At 36.1% G+C, this 10,341-nt stretch overlaps 1 long non-coding RNA gene across 1 annotated transcript; it reads right to left on the bottom strand.

The window, feature by feature from the left end:
* Positions 1 to 2,004: 2,004 nt before the first annotated feature.
* Positions 2,005 to 9,789, bottom strand: LOC132745961 (uncharacterized). The gene is made up of 3 exons (XR_009627924.1): positions 9,597 to 9,789; positions 2,832 to 3,004; positions 2,005 to 2,356 (listed from the first exon to the last, which is right to left on the bottom strand). It is a non-coding gene; the product is annotated as an uncharacterized LOC132745961 (long non-coding RNA).
* Positions 9,790 to 10,341: the final 552 nt, after the last annotated feature.

The raw sequence follows: 10,341 nt of genomic DNA, 5'->3' as shown, positions 1-10,341 counted from the left end.
AACATTTTTACACTAATTTTCAGAATGCTTTTGCTGGATTGCCTAGCCAGCTGAGAATTTTTAACACTATATATTTAGGAATGCCCTGCCTAGATTGCTTAGCTAGCTGAGCATACCAGCAGAGCATTTTTCGCACTATATTTGGAACGCTCTGCTAGATTGCTTAGCCAGCTGAGCTTGCCAGCAGAACATTTTTTACACTATATTATGGAATGCTCTGCTGGATTGCCTAGCCAGCTGAGCATTTTTAACACTATATTTAGGAATGCCCTTCTAGATTGCCTAGCCAGCTGAGCAATTCAGCAGAGCATTTTTACACTATATTTTGGAATGTCCCGCTAGATTGCTTAGCCAACTGAGCATAACAGCTAAGCATTTTTACACTATATTTAGGAATGCCCTGCTAGATTGCCTAGCCAGCTGAGCATACCAGAAAATCATGTTTACAGTATATTTTGGAATGCCCCGCTAGATTGCTTACCAAGCTGAGCATAACAGCAGAGCATTTTTACACTATATTTTGGAATGTCCCGATAGATTGCTTAGCCTGCTGAGCATAACAGCAGAGCAGTTTTACACTATATTTTGGAATGTCCCGCTAGATTGCTTAGCCAACTGAGCATAACAGCAGAGCATTTTTACACTATATTTTGGAATGCCCCGCTAGATTGCTTTGCCAGCTGAGCATAACAGCAGAGCATTTTTACACTATATTTTGGAATGCCCCGCTAGATTGCTTAGCCAGCTGAGCATAACAGCAGAGCTTTTTACACTATATTTTGGAATGCCCCGCTAGATTGCTTAGCCAGCTGAGCATAACAGCAGAGCTTTTTACACTATATTTTGGAATGCCCCGCTAGATTGCTTAGCCAGCTGAGTATAACAGCAGAGCATTTTTACACTATATTTAGTAATGGCCTGCTAGATTGCTTACCCAGCTGAGCATACCAGCAAAGCATTTCTACACTTTATTTTGGAATGCTCTGCTAGATTGCTTTCCCAGCTGAGCATAACAGCAGATCATTGATTTCCCTATATAAATCGTAATGCCTTTTTGCTTAGCTCACTGTTAACTGCTAACTTCTCACATACTCGACAAACGCTCTTGTTATTGTAAAACTGATATAAAATATTATATAAGTAACACATGGGTTTGTGGGTAACAGTAAAAATATCATACCTCGTAAATTCTGTAACCCCAGGCGTAGCCGAGGGTAACAGTATTTTTACGAAGGATGATATTTTTACTGTTACTCACAAACCTATGTGTTATTTATTCTATTACCCCGAACAAATACTATGATCATATGAAATTGTCAACTAAATCTAACTGTAAAGGGTAACAATAACTAAACTGTCGTTTAAGGTATACTGTGCAGTAGGCCTACTTAAGATTGTTTTCTTTTATTCTTTAAGTAAGTGATGATATCTACCAATCATAAACATACAATAAGCTGTGTTACATTTAGCTAACAAAACACAAACCAATATATACGGTTATGATCAGTGAAATCTGACCCTTCTGTATCCAGAATATTCTTCGCATGGTTTTTGACATATGTGTTTTCAAAATAACGATGATATCCTATGTCTGTCCAGCATATCTGTAATGTTTCACTGATTAAAATTGTTAAATAATCCTTTCCTCGTCTGAATGTTCCAGTTTGACACATAATTATTGACATTGCAATTATAAAGATATTTTATACGAGAAAAGCACTCCAGGGTGCAAGCAACTAAATTTTATGGGTGGTCATAGTAACACTATAGTGATGCTATATAAAAATAACAATGAATCGAGAAAAAAATGGCGGCCATTTAAAGTTATTTAGAAAATAGACCACGTGATCAGATTTTATACTGTAAAAAAGTACTGTTACCCCCGTAACAGTATAAATTACTTGGTCACGTGGTACACTTGCATTAACAGTAAGAATAACTCCTAGAGGCCTATAGGAAATTAACATTACGAAAAAAAGTGAGGGGTAATAACAATAAATAGGCTTTTTCTGATAATAGTCTTTTTATTGCGAAACTAAAGTTACTTGAATGTCATTTGAAACAACATTTGATAAAATGGAAACTTTCCAAATTTATTTTATTATTCTGTGCAATTACATAATATTATAATTCAAATAGCGAATTTGTTAAGAAGTATAAAGGACCTTTAATAGTAGAGTATCTGTTGAATTAAGTGAAAAGTAAAATTTATTTAATGGCGTCCTTTAATGTGAAACTATTCTTTTGCAGCAGTTGTAGCCAAAATAGCAGTCGATATTTCCGCTAACATTATATTCAAACCTGGAACATCTGATTCTGCAGAAACCTCCACCACGAGAGCATCGACGATGTAGCCCTTGATTTATGTTAAGGTTAAAATATATATCAATACCATAATACATGCAACCATAATGTTAAGCTTACATACACTACATTGAAATTAAATATTACATCTGAATGTTTAGAACAGTCTAGAAGTATAAAGCTATTTGTTTTGTTTACGGCCGGAGTCTGTTAGAACCACATTAATCCCTTTAGTGTACCTGACACTATCGAAAAGTGTGTAATGGTATTCGGATAAGCTGAACAACCGGATATACTGAACGACCCCTGGACTCGGGGCTGGAATCAAAACTGCGTCGTATCCTACATAATGTTAAAAAACGCCGCCATTTTGGAACGAAAAAGACATTTTTCTTGTCTGATGACGTATTGCTTGAAAGTATGGTGGCTTTTTTTCGATAGCGACAACACAACCTATATCGTTATCGTCTTTTCGATAGCTATCAGTCATATAAGTCTTACAATATGATTACTCTAAAAAAGGATACAGCGTCGTTGTCGGGATGGTTTAAGTGCTTGCTGCTCATCCTTTCTCAAAGGTTCCATTTCCGGCTTATGGTCCAGACACAGCGCTAAAGTCGTCATGGCGACCAGGAATACATAGAATATGAAGATTGTTCTTTTGTACATATTTCTTTTTAAGAATAATTCTTAGTGCTTACTGAAACAAAATTAAATGGTTTTATTTTCTTGCCTTCCTCTTTAAAATAATAGAAGAAATAATAATAATAATAAACACTTGAAAACAATAAAAATACATAGAATAGAGAATAATTGCATGAACTATCATATAAAGTAAAAAAAAAAGCAGAGAAATAAAATTAACATATTTCGGCGGATTTCGTTTTTTCCCCCGATTTTGGGGTGAAATTACCCAACCCACTTTAACCAAGTATAAAACTTACAAATCATGAGATTTCTTGAATTTAGTTTAGTAAAACAACTTTAAACACACATTGTATTTATGAAAAACAAAACAATAATAGAATTTTAGTACTTACTAGGATTTTTTTGTTATTGTTAGGTAACCGTATTAGAAAATGTGCAAAATACTGATAATTTGAAAATTTTAAGATAAAAACCTGAAAAGCAATATATTTCATTGTTATTTAATTATAACTTGATTATTTCTAAAATGTTTGTTGACCTTTTTATCGGAAACGGCATAATCCATAATCTTTGCTGTAAATTTTTACCATAATAAGATGTATACCCGATTTGCATAAAATCGGCGGCCATATTGGATTCTAAAGCGTTGTGAAAGCAAATTTTTTATAAGATTTGCATTTTTGTTAAGAAGAGACTGTATACTTACTGTGGTGTAAGTTTCAGATTTGGACAAAAATTTGATTAAAAGGCCCTTCAAAAAGGTATGTGAGAAGTCAGCAGAAGTAAGCAAAAAGGCATTTCAATTTATATAGGGAAGTCAATGCTCTGCTGGAATGCTCAGCTGTTTTGGGCATCTAGCAGGGCATTCCTAAATATAGTGTAAAAATGCTCTGCTGCAATACTCAGCTGTCTTGGCAATCTAGCAGAGCATTACTATATATAGTGTAAAAATGCTCTGCTGGAACGCTCAGCTGGCTAGGCAATCTAGCAGAGCATTACTAAATATAGTGTAAAAATGCTCTGCTTGAACGCTCAGTTGGCTAGGCAATCTAGCAGTGCATTACTAAATATAGTGTTAAAATGCTCTGCTGGAATGCTCACCTGGCTAGCTAAGCTGGCTAGGCATTCTAGCAGGGCATTACTAAATACCCCGGTATAGAGTAAAAATGCTCTGCTGAAATGCTAAGCTGGCTGGACAACCTAGCAGGGCATTACTAAATATAGTGTAAAAATGCTCTTCTGGAATACTAAGCTGGCTAGGAAATCTAGCAGGGCATTACTAAATATAGTGTAAAAATGCTCTGCTGGAATGCTAAGCTGGCTATGCAATCAAGCAGGGCATTACTAAATATAGTGTTAAAATCCTCTGTAGGAATGCTCAACTGGCTAGGCACTATAGCAGAGCATTCCTTGATAAAGTGTAAAAATGCTCTGCTGGAATGCTAAGCTGGCTAAGAAATCTAGCAGGGCATTCCTTAATACATGTTTAGTGAAAAAATGCTCTGATGGAATGCTTAGCTGGCTAGGCCATCTAGCAAGGCATTACTATATATAGTGTAAAAATGCTCTGCTGGAATGATAAGCTGGCTAAGAAATCTAGCAGGGCATTCCTTAATACATGTTTAGTGAAAAAATGCTCTGATGGAATGCTAAGCTGGCTAGGCAATCTAGCAGGGCATTACTAAATATAGTGTAAAAATGCTCTGCTGGAATGCTAAGCTGGCTAAGCAATCTAGCAGGGCATTCCTAAATAAAGTGTAAAATTGCTCAGCTGCAATACTCAGCTGCCTTTGCAATCTAGCAGAGCATTTCTAAATATAGTGTAAAAATGCTCTGCTGGAATGCTAAGCTGTCTAGGCAACCTAGCAGAACATTCTGAAAAATAGTGTGAAAATGCTGTGTTGGATAAGCAATCTTGCGGTGAATTCTGAATTATAGTATTAATAAGCTCTAGACTTCTGGATTGCTCAGCTGGCAGACTGATTCTGAGTTCAAGGATTTATTGTTGCCAACGTTTTATTGACATTTTCGACTTCTAGGCACTTCTGAGGCACTCGCAGACTTTCAGGAATTTTTGGTGCCAATAGAAATAATGATATTTTTGACTTCTAAGGACCTTTAAGAGACTATTTCATTTACCTGCGACTTTTTGATGGACACTCGCAGAGTTTCAGGAATTTTGGTGCCAATGCTGATATTGACAATTTAGACTTCTAGGGACCTTCAAGAGTCCATTTTGTTGGTCTGCGACTGATTCTCGGACACTCGCAGACTTTCAGGAATGGTTGGTGCCGATGGAAACAGTCATATTTTTGACTTCTAGGGACCTTTAAGAGTCCATTTCATTGGCCTGCAGCGTATTGTTGGACACTCGCAGACTTTCAGGAAAGTTTGGTGCCAATAGAGATGATGGCAAGTTTTACTTCTAGGGACCCGCCAGAGTCCATTTTTATGGTCTGCGACTGATTCTGGGACATTCGCAGACTTTCAGGAATATGTGGTGCCAATGGAGATAATGACATTTTTGACTTCTAGCGACCCACCAGAGTTCATTTCGATGGTCTGCGACTGAATTTGGGACACTTGCAGACTTTCAGGAATTTTGATGCCAATGAAGATAATGACATTTCTGACTTCTAGGAAACCGCCAGAGTACATTTCTTGGGTCTGTGACTGATTCCTTGAGACTCGCAGACTTTCAGGATGTTTAGTGCCATTGCAGATCATAACATTTTTTTACTTTTAAGGACCCCTTAGTCAAGCAGAGCATTTTTACTCTAAAATGTCATTATCTGCATTAGCACCAAAAATTTCTGAAAGTCTGAAAGTGCCCAATAATCAGTCGCAGACCAACGAAATAGACTCTGGATGGTCAAAAATGTTAAAATTGTAATTATCTCTGTTGGCACCAAAAAATCCTGAAAGTCTGTGACTGTCCAAGAATAAGTCGCAGACCAAAAAAATGGATCCTGGATGGTCCCTAGAAGAAAAAAATGTCAATATCTGCCTAGACATCAAAAATTCCTGAAAGTCTGTGAGTGCCTCAGAATCAGTCGCAGACCAAAAAAATGGCTTCAGGAAGGTCCCAACAAGTCAGAAATATCATTTTCTGCATTGACACCAAAATTCCTGAACGTCTGCGAGTGACTCAGAATCAGTGGCAGACCAACGAAATAGACTCAGAAGGGTTCTTTTGAAGTAAAAATGTCATTATCTCCATTAGCACCGAAAATTTCTGAAAGTCTTCGAGTGTTCCAGAAACATTCGCAAACCAACCAAATGGACTCTAGATGGTCCTAAAAATTAACAAATGTCAGTATCTGCATTAACACCAAAAATTTCTGAAAGAAAGAACATTTTTACACTAATTTTCAGAATGCTTTGCTGGATTGCCTAGCCAGCTGAGCATTTTCACACTATATTGAGGAATGCCCTGCTAGATTGCTTAGCCAGCTGAGCATACCAGCAGAGCATTTTTCGCACTATATTTTGGAATGTCCCGTTAGATTGCTTAGCCAGCTGAGCTTACCAGCAGAGCATTTTACACTATATTTAGGAATGCTCTGCTGGATTGCCTATTCAGCTGAGCATTTTAACACTATATTTAGGAATGCCCTTCTAGATTGCCTAGCCAGCTGAGCAATTCAGCAGAGCATTTTTACACTATATTTTGGAATGTCCCGCTAGATTGCTTAGCCAGCTGAGCATAAAAGCTAAGCATTTTTACACTATATTTAGGAATGCCCAGCTAGATTGCTTACCCAGCTGAGCATAACAGCATAGCATTTTTACACTATATTTTGGAATGTCCCGTTTGATTTTTTAGCCAGCTGAGCATAACAGCAGAGCATTTTACACTATATTATGAAATAACCCGCTAGATTGCTTAGCAAGCTGAGCATAACAGCAGAGTACTTTTACACAATATTTAGTAATGCCCCGCTAGATTGCTTAGCCAGCTGAGCATAACAGCAGAGTATTTTTAACACTATATTTTGGAATGTCCCGCTTGATTGCTTAGCCAGCTGAGCATAACAGCAAAGCATTTTTACATAATATTTTGGAATACCCCGCTAGATTGCTTTGCCAGCTGAGCATAACAGCAGAGCATTTTTACACTATATTATGGAATACCCCGCTAGATTGCTTAGCCAGCTGAGCGTAACAGCTAAGCATTTTTACACTATTATTTAGTAATGCCCCGCTAGAATGCTTAGCCAGCTGAGTATAACAGCAGAGTATTTTTACACTATATTTTGGAATACCCTGCTAGATTGCTTAGCCAGCTGAGCATAACAGCAGAGCTTTTTACACTTTATTTTGGAATGCCCCGCTAGACTGCTTAGCCTGCTAGGTATAACAGCAGAGTAATTTTACACTATATTTAGGAATTCCCTGCTAGATCGCCTAGCCAGCTGAGCATACCAGCAGATCATTTTGTACAATATATTTTGGAATGTCCCGCTGTGCATACCAGAAGAGCATTTTTTTGCACTATATTTTGGAATGCCCCGCTAGATTGCTTAGCCAGCTGAGCATACCAGCAGAGCATTTTAACGCTATATTTTGGAATGTCCCGCTAGATTGCCTAGCCAGCTAAGCATACCAGCAGAGTATTTTTACACTCTATTTAGGAATGGCCTGCTAGATTGATTACCCAGCTGAGCATACCAGCAAAGCATTTCTACACTTTATTTTGGAATGCTCTGCTAGATTGCTTACCCAGCTGAGCATAACAGCAGATCATTGATTTCCCTATATAAATCGTAATGCCTTTTTGCTTAGCTCACTGTTAACTGCTAACTTCTCACATACTTTAAAAAGCTATTTCTTCATGTGCTACCTTTATAAATCGTTGTTGTGATTATCATTATCATTTTAGTATCATTTTATGATAATTATTATTTATTTTTATATTTCTGTTATGATTGTTTTATCATTATTATCATTTTTAACAATTGAATTTCGTGTATGCTATATTATATCATGTCACGTCACGTCACGTCACGTCACGTCATGCTATGATATGACTATAACTACAATTATAACAATAACAGTATATAAATAACACATGGGTTTGTGGGTAACAGTAAAAATATCATCCCGAGGAAAATACTGTTACCCGAGGCGTAGCCGAGGGTAACAGTATTTTTACGAGGGATGATATTTTTACTGTTACTCACAAACCCATGTGTTATTTATTTTATTACCCCGAACAAAAATACTGAGATGATCTGAAATTGTCAACTAAATCTAACTGTAACAAAAATAAACCAAGAGTAACAATAACTAAACTGTCCTTACCTTTTAAGTTTTAAGTGTACTTTACTGTAGGCCTACTTGAGAAGTTTTCTTTTTCTTTTATTCTTTAAGCAAGTGATGATATCTACAAATCATAAACATACAATAAGCTAGGTTTTATTTAGGAAACAAAACACTAACCCATTTACACGGTTATGATCTGTGAAATCTGATCCTTCTGTTTCCAGAATATTCTTAGCATGGTTTTTGACAAAATAACGATGATATCCTATGTCCACCATATCTGTAACGTTTCACTGATTAAATTTGTTAAATAATCCTTTGTTGCATGCTTAAATCTTCTGCATTTTTCAGTTTGACACATAATTATTTACATTGCAATCACTTCCGTTGAAAACGGATGTTCACTTTTTGACTATTGAGCAAAAAGATATTTTATACGCGAAAAGCACACCAGGGTACAAACAACTAAATTTTACGAGTGTCATAGGGACTCCAGAGGAGAAATTGATGTCCTATCGGGGTTTAACGTTGAAAATAAGAATGAATCGAGAAAAAAATGGCGGCCATTTTATTTCATTTTATTTAGGAAATAGACCACGTGACCGCTTAAAAAAATACTGTTACCTATGTAACAGTACAAAATTTTTAGTCACGTGGTACACTTGCATTAACAGTAAAAATAACTCCCTGAGGCCTATGGGAAATTAGCATTACGAAAAAAGTGAGGGGTAATAATATAAAATAACTATATGACCGAGGCGATAGCCGAGGTTGATATTTATTTTTCAGTACATATCATGTCATATTCACCATCTAAAAAGTACATACATGTATCTGTTTTATTATACAATCTATAAATCGCTTTTATAAAATATGGGATATCAAATCTGCCATTGAATACAACGGAAATCGACATTTTTCAGCTTGCCTACGTTGAGCGCACTGTTACGTTACTTCCAAGATGTACTTAAAATGTAAAGACGGTAACTAAAAAAGACTAATTTGACTTTTATTTGCGATTTGCCATACGTTTTATCAGAAAAATAACAACAAATTTGGCGTGGCGTCACGTCATAGCACGCGTCTTTTATGGGGGGTTTCCAGAAAATGTATTTTTAGAAACAGTGAATATACTCTGATATTCACTAGTTATTTTTTACGAAAAATTACTTCTTAACCAATCATAGAAAGTCATTTTAAAACTATTTATAGGTCATATAATAATTTAGTATATACACACTGTACCATGAGTGACGATGGTGATATTCTATACAATATCTTATTAACAAAAAAAAAATAAAAGGTAATGTTTTAAAAATAAGTTTTACTGTTACGTAGGACTTTTTTCATACAAGTAGAGCAATAAAATACAGACTTACCAAGTCAGGTCTGTTGTCGCCGGAAAATGATATAAAACCAAGTTTATATCCTCGATATTAAATGCAAGTCAAATTAGTTTTAATTCAGCAAGTGTTAAGATTTTGTGGTCTGAAAAGTAACTTTAAAAATGTTTTGATATTTGTTAAACAAATGTTCACGTGATCACAAACAAACATTTATTGCATAAACATATTTTCCTGTTGCACTAGGCCAAGGCCTTTTAAGTGTTTGGGGTAAATTTTTGCTAAATACTCCTTGAAAAACACTTCAGACACTTACACCTAAAAACGTACTTTGGCGGTGCATTCGGCAGTTGTTTTGAACAAAATATCAACTGCTAAATGCAGTAATGCATACGGTAGGGATAGAGTGCAACGTGGTCTATTTTTTGTGTGTAAAAAATTATGATGCCCAGGAACACTCCTCCTGGGTGGAGGATCACATGGCATGTGTTTAGGGTAGGTAACAATGGTCGCCGCTTATGGTCGCGCTTATGATTTAGAATGTTTTTGCATTTATTTTCACTAAAAACATTATGTCAAATTGGAATAAGAAAATATCATTGTCATAAAGTCTCGTTGTATAATTTACTGTCCGTTCGTCTGTTTGTCTTTTCGTCTATGCCATCCCTCTAGCACAATCTTGTTAGCGATGCACCTCTAAAACACATGACATGGCTTGTCTGAATGATAGCTTCACTTCATATTTTTATTAACAATCAAACATAATAATTTTGAGCTTGAA

This window comes from Ruditapes philippinarum, unplaced genomic scaffold, assembly GCF_026571515.1.
Source record: "Ruditapes philippinarum isolate M1 unplaced genomic scaffold, ASM2657151v2 ctg5184_1_1_1_1, whole genome shotgun sequence".
NCBI classification, from domain to species: domain Eukaryota; kingdom Metazoa; phylum Mollusca; class Bivalvia; order Venerida; family Veneridae; genus Ruditapes; species Ruditapes philippinarum.
Note: the sequence above shows the minus strand (reverse complement) of the source record. Positions and strands in the feature narration are given on the sequence as shown.